This window comes from Eublepharis macularius, chromosome 4 (genome assembly GCF_028583425.1).
Source record: "Eublepharis macularius isolate TG4126 chromosome 4, MPM_Emac_v1.0, whole genome shotgun sequence".
NCBI lineage: Eukaryota > Metazoa > Chordata > Lepidosauria > Squamata > Eublepharidae > Eublepharis > Eublepharis macularius.
The window spans coordinates 138,733,513-138,752,837 of record NC_072793.1 but is presented as its reverse complement, the minus strand read 5'-3'; positions in this window follow the sequence as shown (position 1 = coordinate 138,752,837).

Below are 19,325 nucleotides of genomic sequence, written 5' to 3'. Positions count from 1 at the left end.
AGGACTATACATCTTCCACAAAGACAAGGTGGTCCTAAGAACGAAGACTATGGTCACACCAATGGTGAATACACATTTTCACTATCCACAGGAATTAATATTACCATCTTTCTGTCCCTTTCCTATACATATGAAAGAGAAAGAGCAGCACACACTTGACCTGTAGAGATCCCCAAGGATCTACCTCAGGCACTCAGCAGCTTTTCGAAAAATAGATTTCCTATTCATTTCAATCAGTCCACCTCACAAATGACAGAAAATGCCTAAAGCATCAATAAGCCATGACCTCAGGCAATGCATCACTCAAGCATACCAAGCTAGTAAAATATGAATACCTGTAGGGATTACAGCTCACTATATCCAGCTGCAGCTACCAATGCAGCACTGAATGCTCAGGCTTCGATAGAAGAGAGACTTGCAAGGCAGCCGTGTGGTCATCTGTCTCTGCCTTATAATGTTAAGCATTATAAGTTGAATACCCTTGCCTCAGTTGACATAGTCTTCGACATAAGAGTTCTGCAAAACATGATACAGGTGGAGTAGTTATCTCTACCCACAAAATATGGGATATGACTGTTTTGTAAAGTCCCATGACTTTACAAACGGAGCATTGGCACTTACCATGAGGGTCCTTTTGGCTCTGAAAAAGGGAGGGTGTCTTGCCACATTCTATCATTGAGATGGTGCAAATGATTCATTTCTTTTTCTTTTATTCCTTCCATACTTTCTGTTTCAATTTCAAGATCTTATGTTCAACAAGTTGAGAGTTACTTAAGTTTTTCTAGTGTAGATAATTCTTCAGAAGTTACAAAATGAAATGAATTGGTGATTCCTGCCCAGGAGTTTTGGTTCTGCCTCCTTCATGGACATATGGGAATCATCCATGACACATGATAGCTTCCATCTGCTGTTTGAAAGGGTGCAGTCCATTCGATCACGTTAGGTCCTTCCTCTACATTGCCACCTGGTTCCTAAGCATGTGTGAACTGAGCTAAGATTACCATCTTGAGGTACAAGGAATTGTGTTCAGAATTGCTATGATGAAGATGGGTCCGCATCAGGGGTCTGCATAATGAAAATCCTGAGCTGTAAAAATCACAACAATAACTGTTTTCGAGCCTTACTGAACTGAAATGCTGGTCTGGGTTCCATGGTAGTCACAGAAACTCCTTCCAAACTTTCCAGTATATTTTTAGATTTTGAGTGCTTTTTCATCAGAGCAGTACACAGGCTCTTCTCAGTTATTGCATTCCCCCCCCCAAATTCCCCCCCCCCAGGCAACTAGGGTTACCATCCCCCTGCCTGAGGCAGGGGACCCCCTGATCCCACCCTTCCCCCCTGTGCCCAATTACCTGCATGACACGGGGTCACACTCCCTGATGCACCACTCCCTGGGTGGCTCAGAGTGCCTCTGAGTGGGGGGTGCACTCCCGTGCCATGAGAGCAGGCGGTGGCAGCAGAGAGCAGGTGGTTGTGGCAAGAGCAGGCCGCTCTCACCACTGCGGTCACCACGGGTTGCTGTCTCACCACTGCCGCTACAGCCACTGCAACCTGCTCTCTCGCCCCAACCACCGCTGCCGCTGCCCGTGTGCAGCCCGCACCAGCCGAGACAAGGGGCGTGGTGGCAGCAAGAGAGTGAGCTGCGGTGTCCACGGCCCGCTCACTCGCTGTGGCCATTGCTGCCCCTGTGCAGCCTACACCGGCAGGGACAAGGATCATGACAGCGGCGGCGGCAGCAGCAAGAGAGCGAGCTGCCTGCTCTCTCTGCCCCTTCCTGGTGTGCGTGACATCATCACGCAGGGCAGCCTGATATAGTGAGCTGTAATCCCTACAGCTCAGTGGCTCACGAAAGCTCATACCTTATCACTAATTTTGTTAGTCTTATAGGTGCTACTGGACTCTTGCTCTTTTCCACTGAATAAGGAAAAAAACAGTCATAGTACAGCCCTCAGTCTATTCCAGCATCTCTCGCTGCTTGCACTCTTCCAAAAAAGAGATCATCAGCATGCCCTGCCATGAAACTGAAGGTTAACATGAAGTTCATGTACACACACACACACACACAAAAACATTGTTGGAAAAGACATGGAGGTGTTTTTGGTTTTTTAAGGGGGGAGGGTAGAGATCCAGACCTACTGGTGACTGAGTGGCAAATGAGAGAACAGATGAGAGAACAGATACCCCCCTGTTTGATGCAGAACATTGAATGTCAATTGTAATTGGATATTGCACCTCATCATATGTGGAAACTTTTCTGTGCTCTTAAAGGGACCTTGACAACAGGATTCTAAGGTAATGTGACTCACCCTGCGGCTGCTTGCAGCTTGAGCAGGGAGTCAGTTTTGCAGCCCTGCCGGAGGAAGGAGGCAGGCTCCCCTCCTCCCGGGCATACGGGGCTTTGGCCGGGGGGCGGAGCCAGGAGCCGTTTTCTGGCAGCTCCGCTTTCTCCCGGCCGCAGTTGGACTGGCCCTGGCGTTGGCAGGAGATTTTGGGAATAGGGTGCGGGATGGTGAGCTCCCAGTGGCGTTTCCCCAAGTGTGGGGAACAGGGTCTGCCATTTATTGCGGTATGCTTGTTGACGGCTACCGTACCACTGGCAGAATCCTGCGGGGATCCCCAAATACAAGGCCTACCCTCATGCTGGACGGCTGCGGCGTTAGGTGCTTGCTGGGGGGATCCATTGCCTGGCTGGCCGGGTTGCAGCCATTCATGGAATGGCCTATACCCGGGGTGATGGGGCTCGCCCAGGCAGGTCAAGGCGGAGGTCCAGGTGTTGACCCCAGGGCTTGACCTGTACCGCTTAGTTGGCCCTTGCCTTGTTAAGTTATGGTCTTGTTAATAAATGGCCCTTTAATCCAAGCCTGTGTCTGCCTCTTCATTCCGGTTGGGGTTGCAATGTGACTCAACCTGCGGCTGCTTGCAGCTTGAGCAGGGAGTCAGTTTTGCAGCCCTGCCGGAGGAAGGAGGCAGGCTCCCCTCCTCCCGGGCATACGGGGCTTTGGCCGGGGGGCGGAGCCAGGAGCCGTTTTCTGGCGGCTCCGCTTTCTCCCGGCCGCAGTTGGACGCGTTCTGCCCACCCACCTCTCCCTGTTTTAGTGCAGGATTAGCTGGCTGCTGTTTCAGAGCCAGGTAGGAATTTTTTGCCCTTTTTCCCTGATTGGCTTTGGGAAAAGGGTTTTTTTCGCCTACCTTGCACTAATGGTAGGGTTGAGGAATTTATGAGGTGGTTCTGTAGTTGGTCACTGGCAGGAGATTTTGGGAATAGGGTGCGGGATGGTGAGCTCCCAGTGGCGTTTCCCCAAGTGTGGGGAACAGGGTCTGCCATTTATTGCGGTATGCTTGTTGACGGCTACCGTACCACTGGCAGAATCCTGCGGGGATCCCCAAATACAAGGCCTACCCTCATGCTGGACGGCTGCGGCGTTAGGTGCTTGCTGGGGGGATCCATTGCCTGGCTGGCCGGGTTGCAGCCATTCATGGAATGGCCTATACCCGGGGCGATGGGGCTCGCCCAGGCAGGTCAAGGCGGAGGTCCAGGTGTTGACCCCAGGGCTTGACCTGTACCGCTTAGTTGGCCCTTGCCTTGTTAAGTTATGGTCTTGTTAATAAATGGCCCTTTAATCCAAGCCTGTGTCTGCCTCTTCATTCCGGTTGGGGTTGCAAGTAATAATTTTATTGCCACTATCACAGTACAAGAAGAAAAAAGTAAACATATATCAGAATTTCTTTTTCAAATGTCACTGGCTAGCACAAGCTGGTAATGCTCTGCTTTCCTACTTGGGAATCTGCCTACCGCAAGTGGTTTGCTTGCAATTTCCAGCTATAAGGATCAGTGAAATGATGAGCATACACTGCTGCCACTCGCATATTTTGGGCTCTGTTAATTCCAACCCCTTTGTTTGTGTATGCTGGAAACTCAGTGTGTCAAATGGTCAATAGTAAAGAGGGAAGACCATATTCTGTGTGATTTTTGTGCCATTGAGTGCAAAAACAACTGTCCCAGAGCCTCCAACTGATTTCTCCCTCCCTTTCCCCATTGAAAAGAATGGCCATGAAAATCATGAGAAGAAAACTAATGAATTTCAACCCCAACTGGGCAACGCCCCACCAGAAACCTACCCAATTGTGATAAACATTTCACTCGACAGCCCTGGATATGAAAACACAACGAAATTTTTCTAGATGCATACCCTTAGTTCATGCCCTCTGTTTACATCAAACATGAAACTTCTGCAGAAAACAGCCTCCCCAGCTCCTGATTCATACTTAGAGGAGCATAAAGATTCAATGAAATAGTAGAACACTGAAGCTCTGATTACAAGTGAGGATTTCAGCTCTGAATTTTCCTTCACATTGAAAAAAACCCTCCATGCAAACAGATAACTAGCACAGCAAGGAGCAAGGCAAGGTACTCCAGTTTGCTTGCTGTGGTTGCTTTCTGTTTGTGAGGAGAACCTTCCAAAATTTGAGCTTTCTCATACAATCTGGTGTGATCCTTCCTACCATCTGATTTTCCTTCTTATGTGAACCAGGCCCAAGATTCCTTTGACATTGGCATACTACTCCCCCCGCCCCCTTAGATAGGTACTAGCCTCATTCACACATCCCTGTAACAAAATAATAATAAAAAAGATTTGTGCTGAGTTTTTGAAACTGATGTAACTATTTTGTGACTCTGGCACTGGACATGCCTATAAAGCGATGCAAAGCAGCCCCCACATCGCTTGTAAAATAAGCCTCAGTACACAGAACATGAACACTCTGTTGTTCCTATTTTGCAGATTTCCATTCCGTTATTATTTTTCATCATGGCAACATGACTGTTACTCCTTTTGTCCTGTAATGACACACGAGTCAATATGTTCTAAAGTGTGTGAGGATTATAAAAGGAATAAAAAGAATAAACGCTGCATGTTAGAAATCTCTCAGATAATTCCACCCCAATGGAGACTTTTATTCTACAGGGTAATTATCATTAACATAAAGATGAATCCAACTTTGATAAGCATGGTCTTTTTAAAAGATATTTGATCTTATATAAATGACAGTATGGAAAATGTGTAATAATTGCGACTAGTGTTTTCATAAGGACTTTCTTTCCAGACAGCTGCCACTGAATTGCACAATACACTGGACCATTAGCTCAGCATGGTGTAAGATTTTAGTTTGTGCACAAGACACAGAGAATCTTATTTCCAGGCCTCCCGTCCATTATATTTCATTTATTTATTTATTTATTTTGAAAAGTGAACACTGGCTCATCATTCCTCAAATCCCTTCTTCAAAAGCTATTACATCAGGGGAAGGAGTGTGAAGGGAACTCTTCTCAGTGGGAGACATTTAGTTTTGAGTTTCCAGAAGGTAGGCGGAGCATCTTGCCTTTCTTAAGTTGTTTTCTCAGACTGAGGTTTGAAACAGACAGAAGCCCTGTTTTGTACCCTCATTGCCATTAGAGGTGAACATTGGCAGCCAAAAAGAGGGAGGAGTGTTCTTCAATTAGGTCCTCCTGTCTTGGGGAAGTGCACAAGGGTGGGGTCACTCCTTCAGCCGTTAGAGTTCTTTCATTCCATGCTGATATCCTGTCATAAGAGATGTGTGAGGGTGCCTTGTCATGCGACTGGGATTCAGCACTGGCACAATTCCACCACTCCCCCCCGCCCTTTTCAAAGCAGGCATTTTTCAACAGTGGGTCTCTTTCAGGTCTGTGTATATATGTTTTAGTTTTCTGCTGCTGCTGCTGCTGCTAGGAAGCCAAAACTCCTATTGCAGCAAAATCTGTCGAGCAAATCCCATTCAACCAGCCTGTTTGGTGTTTCCGCTCCTGGCCAACAGCCCAGTTTTCATAACCCACCTACACAATTCTGAGACAAAAGTACTGTTGCATCTTGAAAGGAAATGGACTTAGTCTTTTCCTTTTTACCTTTGTTAAAAGACACCTAAGGAAAAATTGATGACGAAGCCATGGAAACAAATCTTTTTCTATAGTGTTTTGCTCCCTGTGTCCCTTTTTAGTCAAGGACCATGAGCCTTACCTCTAAGAAAAGATTATTCTAACCTTCCCATCAATAAACAAAGAGCATTGGGGAGAGGCGGCTGTGACACCTCGACCATTATGCAAGTGAGAATTTTGAATTTTCTTTAGGCAACCAATCTGTAAATGTAGCATTTGCCTTTTCTGAGTGTTTGCAGATGCAGAATCCAAACCTAAAAATTAAATCTAACAGTCCAGAACAGAGGGTAAAAAGTTAAAGTGTTAGTGGTGATTCTTATTTTAATGTATGCATTCTATACATACATATAAAACATGTACACCAAATGGATCTGTGGAGAGACGACATGTATGTTTTTAAATATACATGAACACATGAAGCTGCCTTATACTGAATCAGAACATTGGTCTATCAAGGTAAGTACTGTACGGTCTACTCTGTCTTGTAGTGGCTCTCCAGTGTCTTAAATAGAGGTCTTTCTGACCCCTGCAACTGGAGATACAGGCCTTCTACATGCAAAACAAGGTTGCCAGCTGATGGCAGGCATCTGGCGAGAAATCGGGTGAGGGGACATAGGGGCACCATTGTCACACAAGACATGATGTCATTGCCATAGTGGGAGACCTGGCAACCCTAATGCAAAGCTATACTTCTCCCCTAAATAAATAAATTAATGAATAAAATAATAAAATCCAGAATTCTCTGATCATCTTAACAGCAGCAACTAAAAGCCAATTTTCCTTTCCCCGCCTCTTACAATGCTCTCCCCAAAAGTCACAGGCCCAGGCTTTGGCAAGTATCTAGATAAGGAGACTTAGAATTGTGAGGCTACCTGCACGAACGCCCCTCTCCACGCAAGAGGAATAATGAGGAAAGCTCACTCCTTGGAAAAGGGGAGAGGCTAGGTTATTTTTCAGATATGATTGTGAGGGGCAAGAAGTTCACTTGTGGTTTCTGTGCATCTTATCTGAAAGGAAGCCTACAAGCCCAGATTCAGGTTTAGTATGCGTATCATCCTACTGAAAGATAGGACTCAGAAACTCGGGACACACAGTGAAAATATTCAGTCAAGCGAAGGATGATGCATACAGGCTAAAGCTCACCATGTTTTATTTGAGAGAAACCCCATTGATTTCAATAGCTTGCTTCCAAGAAAACCACTACACTTAACACAGAGCACAATCCAGTTAAAGTTAAGCACTTTAAAAAGTCCTATTAATTTCAAAAGGAGAATTAATCATGTGCTAAGTATCATTAAGTACTGCTGCTGATTTCAGTAGAGAGAGATTAAACCAGTGGGATTTGAAGGTGCTTAACTTTGACTAGATTGTACCTACAATGTTTAAGTAAAACCCTCATTATTGGTCCTATTTTGCAACAGAATAGAACACAGAAGGGTAATGTCTTGCAGCACTGTTATCGAGGTTCTTTGCTTACACTGAAATCACAGTCCGCAGTGCAAACACAGTAAGAACCTTAAAGGTCAAAAACCCCGGATTAAAGGTAGGTTTTTATTTACCTCTGGAGGCTTTGAGCTCAATCCCTTTTCCTTTGAAGTTCCTAACATAATTCCCATTGCTATCGATAGAAACAGAAGTAGACCTCTTTTTGAAACTGAAGCTTACGGCACAAAAATGTCTCATAGGAAAACAGAAAGTTTCCTTTCCTAGGCAATTTTCTTCCAATAGTTTTTTTTTTTAAAGAAGGGACATCCATTCCAATATCAATGGAAGCTCTTCTGAAATAAAACTTTTAATATATATTTTAGATTCTAAAATATTCCACACATACCAAATGGTCTTATCTCCAGCATGTTTTGTATTTTTGATTTGAAGCTACTTTCTTTGCTGTACTATCTGACAGACTTTTACCCCAAATATGTGGCCTGCTGGAAAACTCAGCAATTCATCTTCCACAACTGTTTCTCCGGAAAGGAACAAGGAGTAAGAACATACAAGTGAGGGGAGGTCCTTTCTCTTGACCATGCACTCACTTTTGTCTATTCCTCCATTTTAGGAATTCACGTCAAGAAAAACAAGGAAGAAGGGGAGCCAGAGAGGGGAAAGTGGAAAGTATGGGAGGAAGCTCTGGGCTTACCAGTTGCTGAACAGACCTTATTGGGATTGTCAACCGACCAGAGAACAAAATGACCGGACTTGTTCTTGTGTTTTAAAAAGCAAGTTGATGAGCAGAAGTCTTCAGTAAGGCTTTTGGGGGCATGGAAATAAGCATGATCACCTGCCAATGTCTGCACCTCAGGCTGCTGTTAAAAAAAGGCAGCCACAGAGAGCACTTGAAAAATAGACCTTACTCTCTGTGATCTCTAAGCAGAGGCAATAAAATGTGAATGTGTTTGTCTAATAACCAGGTGGCAGAACTAAGTGACCTTCACCCAGTGCTAGTGTCATCAAAGTGAGAGGTGGGCCTCACCATAGTTGCTAAAGGAGGCTTGAACTGCCGTTCCTCCTCCATCTTGTTATTGATTTAGAAGAATTTGACCATGCTGTTCCATCTGAAAATATACAATGCCAGTCCAGTATTAAATACAAACTTATGAAGGCAGGCCAATGAAGGGTATGTATGGAGTGATTCCGCACATGCTGGATAATGCACTTCCAATCCTCTTTATAGATCATTTGGAATTGATTTTTTTGTGTGCGGAACAAAAAATCCACCTCAAACAATTGATAAAGTGCATTGAAAGTGCATTATCCAACTTGTGCGGAATCAGCCACAGTCTCTCCCTCTCTCTTCCACAGAGTGGCAACATGCTTATGGAGAGAGGCTGGATAATGGAAACAGGACTTACTTAGGGTTGCGAGTTACAACTTAACTCCAGAATACAGAGATTTGTTTTCCTAGATAAAATGGCAGCTCCAGAAAGTCATAGATCCAGAGGAGTTAGCCGTGTTGTCTGTAGTAGCAAGATAGTAAAGAGTCCAGTAGCACCTTTAAGACTAACCAACTTTATTGAAGCATAAGCTTTCGAGAACCACAGCTCTCTTCATTAGATGACTCAGTCAGACTTGGATTGAATAGAGACTATGGTTATCTCATTACCAGAAGTAACTGCCTTCAGCATTCTATTCAGATTCTGCCATGGAGGGGAGGAGTCACAGCCAGCCTGGATTGTGCATTCCACCTCTTTCATGACTTTTTGTAACTGATTTACATTTACATGATCCTCACTCTCTGCACCTTCTCCCCCCTCCCCTCCCCACCTATATATCTCTGGCCAGTTTCTTCATACCCTCCACGCATGTGACAAAAGCTCTCGAAAGCTTAAGCTTCAGAAAGTGAACTCTGTCACATTCTTTCTGACATCAGTGAACTCTTTCTGACATTAGAACTGGCATGATATTAAAACATAGTACCTTATAGCATAATAGCATAAGCTGTTTTCATGGTGCAACTAATGATATACCCCACCCAATGCAAGTTTTAGGACAAGATTGCTAGTGAGAAGTTTCTTTAGAAAAAGCCTAGACATGGTGTCAATTCTCCATCTTCAATAGGGAAAGAGCTCAGATATAGTGGGCTTTTGCCCCATGAAAAGAAAGGCCTCCATTTGTTGAACTGTGATTATCTGTAGTGGAAAACAGATGGCCAAATGGATAGGAAAATGTCAGACTAAATAAGCAGAAAAGAGCTTATGGTAGCAGTTAAAAAGATAACTGCATGAAAATCATGATATATGTTTAGATTTTATCCATCTGACAGAGGGATGTGCAAACTGATGTTATTAAGGGTGCTGCTTCTGTTATCGCTTGATGGTAAATTTGTTCTGACATATCTGATTTTTCTACCATTTTTATCATGTTGTTGCATGGAGTTGTAATATACTGAAGTTGTTCTGGGGAAATAATATATCTGAAAGCATATTTGCTGTGATATAATTCTTGGAACTATTTCTATCCCAAGAAAGACTCATGTTCTTATGAAATAAAGCAGCCAAAGGATAGCTGTTTACCTCTACTTCCCTGTCTCAATCTTTTTTTGTGTAGTGCTCACAAGCAGTACCATTTTTTTTTAAAAAAAACTTTTGAGTGACAATTAAATATTAGAAGGTGAAGCCGGAGGTTTAATTTTCTAAAACTCTTTGTTAATGCATAGTAGCATTTATGTGAAACCAGCCCTGTTAATTTTATAGTGTTAAAATGACATCTATCCTCCTCATCTCCACAGAGAAGCAGTTGCCTGTCCTCCATGACCTTCTCCTTGAGGAAGTGGCCAAGCAAAGAGAAGTGAGATGGTGGAACAGTGACTCAAGGTGAAGTGCAGCAGTGAGGCAGTGCCCATCTCCTGCAGCTGATGCAGCACCTATGATGCAGGTTCCCTCCGTCCCATTTTACCTCAGCACAGCATGGCAGGAAGTTGGCACTTGCCCTTCGGCCAGATGCCAAGGAAGGCTGGGCCCACTCCTCTCTGCTCCCCAATGGAGGGAGGGAAACAGCAGGTTCCCTGCAGCTGCCCACTAGGGCCAGGGATGCCCTGCCCCGGTGCTGCTGCTTTCCATGGCAGACCAGGACACTGTAGAGGGAGGGTAGGGGGACAACAGGGTTGGAAAGCACCCCTCCAACTCTGGAGCCTTAGGCAATTGCCTAGGGCTACTTCTTGGATGGGCTGGTGCTGGTGGCTTTCTTTGGCTGAAACCTGCCATCACTGGAGTCCTACCATGCCAGAACTGTTTTCATCAGCCACCACTGCACCTGGGTGCATCAGAGAGAAGAGTGGTATTTTCCACACAGGGAAGAATTTGTGATGTCTCCTCATTGCTTCAACAGCTGCCAATAGAGTGCAGCAATAATGGTGTCCATGTGGCAGGTTTCCCTGCATCTACCCTGCCCAGTTTCCTGCAGTAGTCATTTCCTCTGCCACCAGAGATCTTTTTAAAAATGGCAATTGACATCATTGAGCCATTATAAACATTATAACAATCTGTCTGTCTGGTCCTCTGAATTCTCAGCTTTCATTTAAAGAAATCAAGTCTCTCAGCCCTTCTGCTGTAGAGATATAAGGGAAAAGGCATATATCTCTGCAACAAAAGGGGCTCAAGACTTAGTCCTTAAAACTGAAATTTGGGGATTTAGAGAACCTGACAGACAGATTGTTATAATGATGTAATGATATGCCAATGGCTGATTTTTTTAAAACCAAAGCTCTCTAAACAGGCCTAGAAACCTGAATCAAAGGTCTGGAAAGCCAAGAAACGGACAGGCTTGGCCTTGAAGCTACAATGTCATTTTGCACCTGGGTGTTTTAGTTTCGCCTCTGAAAACTGCAAGTCATGCTGACTGTACTTTTTTAGAGACAAGATTTTTTATGCTTAACCAGGAGTAGAAATCTGAATCAAAGGTCTGGAAAGCCAAGAAACGGACAGGCAAAGTCAGTTTCTTGATACTCTGCATTGGATTGTACTATAATAATGCAGCTCCAGTACAGAGTAGATAATAATGTGAAGCAGAGGAATCGAGCCTCCTCTACTGCCTCCTCTACTTAAGCATCACTAAAATCTGGGTGACTTAACTCTGATGCTGAACTTCTAAATAGCCTTATGTACTGTTCAGGCTCTTCCTCACCAAATATTAATTGAGGTTTGAGGGAAGCATGCCAGATCCTTTCATATCAGGTATCTCAGCAGTCCCAAGGGATATTCCAATCCCAGATTCCACATTACCCTGAGATCCTGATCAGAGGAACATTCCCTTCACCTTTGAACTGATCGTCACCAAGCAGAATACTTCTAACTTAACTACTTTACCTATACCGTAATTGCCAGTCCTGACCAAGGAATTCTACCAAGGAATTTGACTAGCCCACCAAGGACCCAACAAGTCCCTCCCTGACTTGAGAGTGAAGTAGGTGGGGGGGGGAAATCCTGAATCAAAGCCAAATCCTGAATCACATGAGGTAAAACATTTCTACTTGGCTGCAAAGAGAGACCAGCATTATGCCTACTGACTGAACAAGTCTTTGTATGTGTACTTTGCACAAATACTACCCATAGAATTTTGCTGTGTTTTAAACCATTTTTCTTATCAATATATCAATGTATTGCTGTTCTGCCAGCATAATGTGCTGTAACTGATCTATTTTAATTATATTGTTAGAGGCTGATATCCATCGCTATCCTCCTGTAATTGAAAACATTCCTCATGGTATATATTAATGTTTCAGTCCTGTTCCTGTCTTTTCTTTCCAAATGTAAGCTTAGTCATGTCCAAGATATTTTATTTTTCTTCTGTAGTGTTATGGTATTAAATATGTCCTGGAAACAAAATTAAGCTTTTGGAAATGAGAAGGCAGTTTCGTTGAGGTGAAAACAATTTGAGATTACAAAATTAAGATAATTAGAGATTATTTTTTTTCCTGTTTTTACTCTTTCTCCATTTTCCAGTGTCACTTAGTAGATAGCCTGACATGGAGACAGACATCCATACATAAATGGGGGCTGCAGTTTTCTTAGATCACCAGATATTTATAATATGTTTTCACCATTCATAATTCTATATAATTTTCTGATTTTTATTGCTATGTTTATATGGCTGTTGCCATGTCTCCAACACTGCATGCAAATAAATTAATTTGAAATGACAGATAAGTAATTATCATTGGTTAGAAGAATTTCTATTTTGGAAATGGTTTGGCTTTTGGAATTCTGTGTGTGGTAAGAAAGTTGTTGCATAGCAAAAGTATGAAACAGCTAGATTGAAAACAGATTTTGGGGGGGGGTTATGTTTAATTTACATGTTTCCAATAAATTCCAATTAATACAAAGTCTAATTTGACTGAGAGCCGAACTAGACGAGACAAATTACACGAGTCTATGCGGGCAGCCAGATTAATTTTTTCCTTCACTTTCCCGTGTCTCTTTTAACCCCGATGTCCATGGCTCTGCTCTGTGCATGTGTCAGCAAAAAAACAGTTTACATTGGCGAGTGTCCGTGGACCATATCATCAAGTTGCTGTTGCAGAGTGGTGATTATGTTTTGCTTCCGCTTCCCTCTTCCCACACAGAAAGGCAGTAGGGGGCAGGAGATGGTTACAGGGGATGGTTACAGGGGATGGTTTAAGCACAAACTGGCAGTGCACAAACTGGCAGTGCATGATGGAATACCATTCCTGCATCTTGGAGGAGTGCAGAGGAAACCCGTGCCAGCATGGACTTGGGATCAAATGTGGACTGGCTGCACTGGCGAGTGTACAGGAAAGCAACTGGGAGACACGAGTAAGTCTGTTCACATGTTGTTCACGTGTCATTCATATCATGTGCTTCAGCTCTTAGTAAATTAAACTGTATGTTGATACTGCAGGTTAGGTAGTTTGTGCTATGGTACATAAATCATAATTTCAGTGTCTGAGGATCTAATCAGATGGAAAGGTGTTTCTAATAAATAAGTACCTTACATGTGATGTTGCAATTAATGAACTTGCCAGCCCTGTTCCTTTGGGTCCTGGGAGGTCAGAAATCCGTGTGCCTATCCTGAGTCTCCACCTGATGTTAACACCCCTTCCCTTATTCCCAAGGAGTATCAGAATAAAACTGAGTAGTAACCACTGCCACCAGCAAATCTGAGACTGTCCGCTGCCAGACAGACTTGCATTACCATTTAAAGGCTCAGTCTAGTTGCCACATCTCCTACTTTGCTTGAACCAGCTGTCATGAAGATGATCTATCATACCTTTGCAATTTCTAGGTATCTTGCTCAAGGGTTGGTGAGCTCCCCCACTGGCCCTCCACTTTTCTGCTCCTTGGTAAATAGGTGTGATATGTTTACAATGATCAGGCTTGGAGCATTAAAAAAAAGGATGTTCAAAAACGAAACAGAACAAGGATATGAGGAAGAGGTGAAAACACACAACCCTCTCACATTCAGTTCTTATCCTATATGATGTTTAACAAAGATAGGCTGGTAATTCTTGAAGCTGCAGCATTTAAAGTCCATCATCACCTTAATTCTCAGAATTTATTTGTCTGTCTGTTTATTTATTTATTTAATCACCCTCCCTGCTAACAGGCTCAGGACAGTTCACAGCAACAAAATATTGCAAGTTTAAAACACAATAAAAATACAAAATTTAAAAACCATAGTAATCCATAAGTTAAAGGCATCAAGCAGCAGATGAGTAAACCGCAATACAAGAAGAAAAAGAACTACAGGCGCAGCCATGATGGAGCAGAAAGACAGCAGAAATGGGATTCCCATTGTTCCTTACAACATGGACAAGATGGAGTCCCTAGGTAAAGGGGCTCTTACTAAATCCAAATGAAATAAATGGAATATTAATTGTAACAAAATCCTATAGCTTTTAATAGAACTTAATCATGAGACATGGGCCAACAAGTACAGGAGCACATTCTTCTTCTAGAAATTGTTGTGCTCACTTAAGGAAGCCTTTCTCACAGATTTTGATAATTTGGTTGTTAAATTATCTACTGGGAAGATTTTAGCAACCCAAACATTAAAAGTGCCATCTGAAATCTGTGGTTACCTGTCAGCGACAACTCCTATTGTGTCTTTTATCCAACAAAAAATTGATGTGGGAAATCAAATTTTCAAATATTCTTTGACACCACAAGTGTATATGTTTACCATGTAGTCTTATTGACTATATATTTGAAATATATGTGCCAACAATGGAATATTTGTGTGGGTGGAACAATTTTCACCTTCATGAAGCATGACTTTCTCACCTTCCCTCTCTTGCTGCAACCCGAAAAACTTTCTGAAATGCTGTTCCTTGTCCTGTCACCTGGGACACAAGGGTTTTCACAGTGCAGTGGCAGCTAAACCATTCTGCACTAAACCAGAAGTGTGGAAACAAATCACTGAATATGCATGGCAAGCCATAACACAGAGCAGTCCTAAGGAGGCAATGTTGTTTCAAGCACCTCTACATGATGGATATAACATTTGACAACATATATTGTGTCCTTTACTTGTGACACCAAATAAACCTTCTGATCTGGTAATAAGCATTATCGAACTTTCAAGCAGTGTTGATACAAATGGAGTTTATATTCATAAAAATGTGCTTTGTATTACGAAGCAAAGCAGGTTTCCGTTCCAAATAAAGAGAAGCTCCAGGAAAATAAACTATCACAAAAATCTGTCCCCATTTTTCTTTCTTTTATATGCAAAGTCTAGTGGGGGAAGGGATCCATCTGAAGGTCAGCAAGTCTTTGTATGGTTACATAACAACTTCCTACTAAACATCAGAGTGAGGCAGAACCAACAAATATGCACCATATGCTTATCCCAGGGTCCTTTTTTGTGCAGTAGTTTTCTGCTGCAGGGAAAATTGTTGCTTGGTTGAGTCTTTGTGCTTTTGTACTTTTCTATAGTAATACAGATATAATAAGATAGCCCTCCACAGCTTTTATTTCATGTTCGGTTAAACTCATTTTCCATTAGAGAGCATTTGTAAAGCCCGTTACTAGTTTTTTCTCTATATTTTGCTTGCAGTCTTTGCTACACTGAAAAGAATATTTAGTTGGGGTGGAAGGGGGGGGGTTCAGTATATGGTACAGGTCTTGGCCAGAGCCACACACTTGAGAAACCCTTGGCAACAATAGCATGGTAATAAAACCAACAGGATATTGCTGGTGAGATACATAACTGTTTCACCAAAGCTTATGGCAAATGATAATTATGGCAATCCAAGGAAAGATCCAGAGAGTTAACTTTTTACAGTGAAAACACAGTGCTTCTATGTACAATGCAGGAGGTATTGGGCATTTAAGTCTTTAATATTTCTGGAGGGAACAGTTTTCTAGAGAATCCCTCTGTTTACCTTTTTGTCACTTCATTTATATTACAATTACATTTGTATGATTACAATTACATTTTATCATTACAATTACATTACAATTACAATTACAACGCAGTTTGCATCATTCTCCTCTTCTCCATTTCATCTTCACAACAACCCTGTGAAGTAGGCTAGGCTGAGAGTGCATGATTGGCCCAAGGTCACCCAGCAAGTGTTAATAGGTTACACAGGAAACACACAGCTAAAGAGTCTGTTGCTCTCTGTGTGTATGACTCACTGCAGTATACACATGCTAAAATATGATTTCCACCAAGCTTTATTATACCAGTACTTTTCTATCAAGCAATCACACTAACTCTCCGATCAGTGCAAACTATAACTGGGGGGGGGGGGGCGACGACTAAATGTTGCTGACTTTTTGTCTGCCTTCTGGGGGTAAAACTTGAATAATGAAGAATCAATAAGCAAGGAATTGGTATTTCAGTATCTATAATGTATAGTGCTTGTGTGCAATAAATATCCATATTCATTAAAAGACTTCCATTATCATCCTACATAAATGAATCATTAAATCCTATGTACATGAATAATAAATACAATATATAATACTACATTCAAAAACATAGATTATTGTGGCCACAAAGTCCAATTAATTCTTTCTCTTTTTATCTTTTGCAGGACACACGAGTGAACCGTTCCCACTGGCTACGTTCCTAGTCGTCCTGAAAGAGGTAAGCTCAATAATTGTCAGTCCATGCAATGAAAATAACTTCTTCGTTTTGCTTCACAGGTCCATGAAGATATTGACTGTTTGGCTCCGTATGCTCAATGAGATGCTAGCTCAAGGTCTCATTTCAATGTTCTTTGTCAAGAGTGTGCCCGTATGCTGTAGTTTTCAACCACTGTAAACAATAATTTCATGAACAACTACAACTTTGAAGGTAGACCTATGTAGAGTCCATTACAGTAGTCTAATCTTGATGTTACCATGGTGTGAATCCAGGGGGCCAAGTCAGCTGTGTCAAGGTAGAGGGCTATCTTCCAGGCTAGTCTGAGTTGGGAGAAAGCTTTTTTTTGGCAGCTGCATGTACTTGCTTTTCTAGCAACAGTTCTAGATCTGTAATAACCCCATGGCTCTTAACAGAGTCTGCAAGAATCAACTGAACTCCATCGGAAGTGGGGAGTGTAATGTCCTTCAACATCTCTGCCTTCTCAACCAGTAACACTGATGCCTTGTTTGGGTTCAGTTTCAATTTGTTTGCTTTCAACTATTTGACCACAGCTGTCAGGCAACACCTCAGTACCTCTACTGCTTCATTAGGGGATTTAAATAGCGAGATATAGAGTTGGGTATCATATTCATATTGATGACCTCCAATTCTATAGCTAGTGCTACAAATGATTTGTCCTGAAAGCTTTACATAGAGGTTGAATAAAATGGGGAATAAAATTGTGCCTTGTGGAACCCCACAAGATAATTTTCATACTGGCGATAGCTACCAACAGCAACCCTTCGAGTTTATTCCATGAGAAACAAATTGAATCAGTACACAGGATATCCCCTGATACCTACTTTGGCCTCCAAATGCTTCAACAGGATGGCATGGTCTACTGTATCAAAGACCACAGATAGATCCAGGAGGAGCAACAAGGAAGCATGGCTTGCACCTAGAACAAACCATGGTTGGAGACAGAGCTAGAAAGGGGATGACATGCCTGTTCACATGCTTTTAACTGTGTGGAATGATGATATTAGAAATGTGATGGTAACTCTGTAAAGAAGCAATGGCACAAAGCACAGAATTTGGGCTTGCTCAAACAATTCTGCCCCTCTTTCCATCTCAAGAAGTAACATGTATTGTGTCATGTAATAAGATTCTTGGTTCATATGCTTCTCCCGTGCCTTCCTGTCATCCCTTTCAAGACATGATGCCTCAATTAGAAGACCACATTGAACTGAGCATTGGACTTTCCTAGCCAGCTTTCAAATGTGTATAGATTACTGCATCATGGAGATCCTTCATTTAAATAAATATGGTATTTGCTGCTTCGAGAATTACATATGCTGTGAGGATATAGAAAGAGATGTAAACTAAATACTTGCTTCCAAACTCACACCAACTAGAAGTTCCTGTGATAAATATGAATAGACCCTAACATACACAGATTTTCAACTACAAAATGGGCAATTGGGCAAAAATTATAGTCTATTAGAAAAGTCTTCATTATCAGAAGTATACCTATCCCAGTATGGGGTAGTGGCTGGATGAGGACGAGATAGACTAGGATTGGAAAATATTTGAAGATTTTAGGTGTGGAGCCTGGGGAGGGCAGTGTTCTGTGAGGGGAGGGACCTCAGCAAGGTATGTTGCCATAGAGTCCATCCTCCAAAGCAGCCATTTTCTTGATGGGAACCGATCTTTGTTGTTTGCAGAGCAGTTGTAATTCCAGGATAACTCCAGGTTCCACCTGGAGGCTTGCAACGCTGTCTCCTACTCACTATGACACTTGCTGGTTGAGCTTAGGCCGGCCACTTTCCTCAAGGGCTGTTGTGAGGATAAAATGAAGAAAGGAAGACTCATATACATCACCCAAAGCTTCTTGGGAGAAGGGTAGAATAAAAAACAGGCAGGCAGACAGGCAGACAGGCAGACAGGCAGACAGACAGACAGACATCAACTTAATCCTAATTTAGGACAGTATTCATTTTAATCTAGAATTCTGATTTTTCAAAACTTTTGAAAGTTCATCTGGATGTTCATGCAGAGGAAATTCAAATATGAATAAGCAGATATAAGGTTTATTTCCAAGAGTATGAAGATGGATACTTTTTTTAAAGTTTAAAATGTTTTTAAAAGAATCTGTGAGCTGACAAAGAACCAGGAGCTTGGTTTATATGGATTATATTTCAGGAGATTATGGAAGCGTGAAGTAATGGAATGCAGCCTGTCAGGTGAGAGCTCTGGTGACTGAGTAATGTCACTGAATAACAGAAGTCATATTGATCAAAAAAGCCAAAGGCAACAGCATCTGTATAAAAGTTAAATCATGTATAGCTCCTTTGAAGGTAGGAGAAGCAAAAATCACTTTCTAAGGAACATGAAGACATTTCGTTCCCATCTCTGCAAACCTCCAATTCCCTCTTATTCAGTTCCTGGGGATCCTAGTCCCCCAGGAGAAGGATTTCAGGCAAGGGGCATTTGGGGGCTGCAGCTAGAAAGAGGAGGTGAGAAAGTTGAACTCTATTGATGGAAGTTCCTATTATGACAATTTTTTTTCTGTTGCAAGCTGCCATGACAATTTAAGAATCAGGTTTTTAACTCATGTATTCTATAGTTATATTATAATTTCATGCATAGTCAGGTCACTTCTGAGAGGCACTAAATTCTGGAAATGTGTACTAGGTAACTGCAGGTTTCAAGTTTTCTTCTTAGGTTAAAAGGTATATTTTCCGATTTAAGTTGGATGGATAGATTTCAGTGCTGAACAGGTGCTATCTTTGATTCTACAAGTTTAAAAATATACACTAAATGTAAAACCAACTGATGCCAATTATATCAT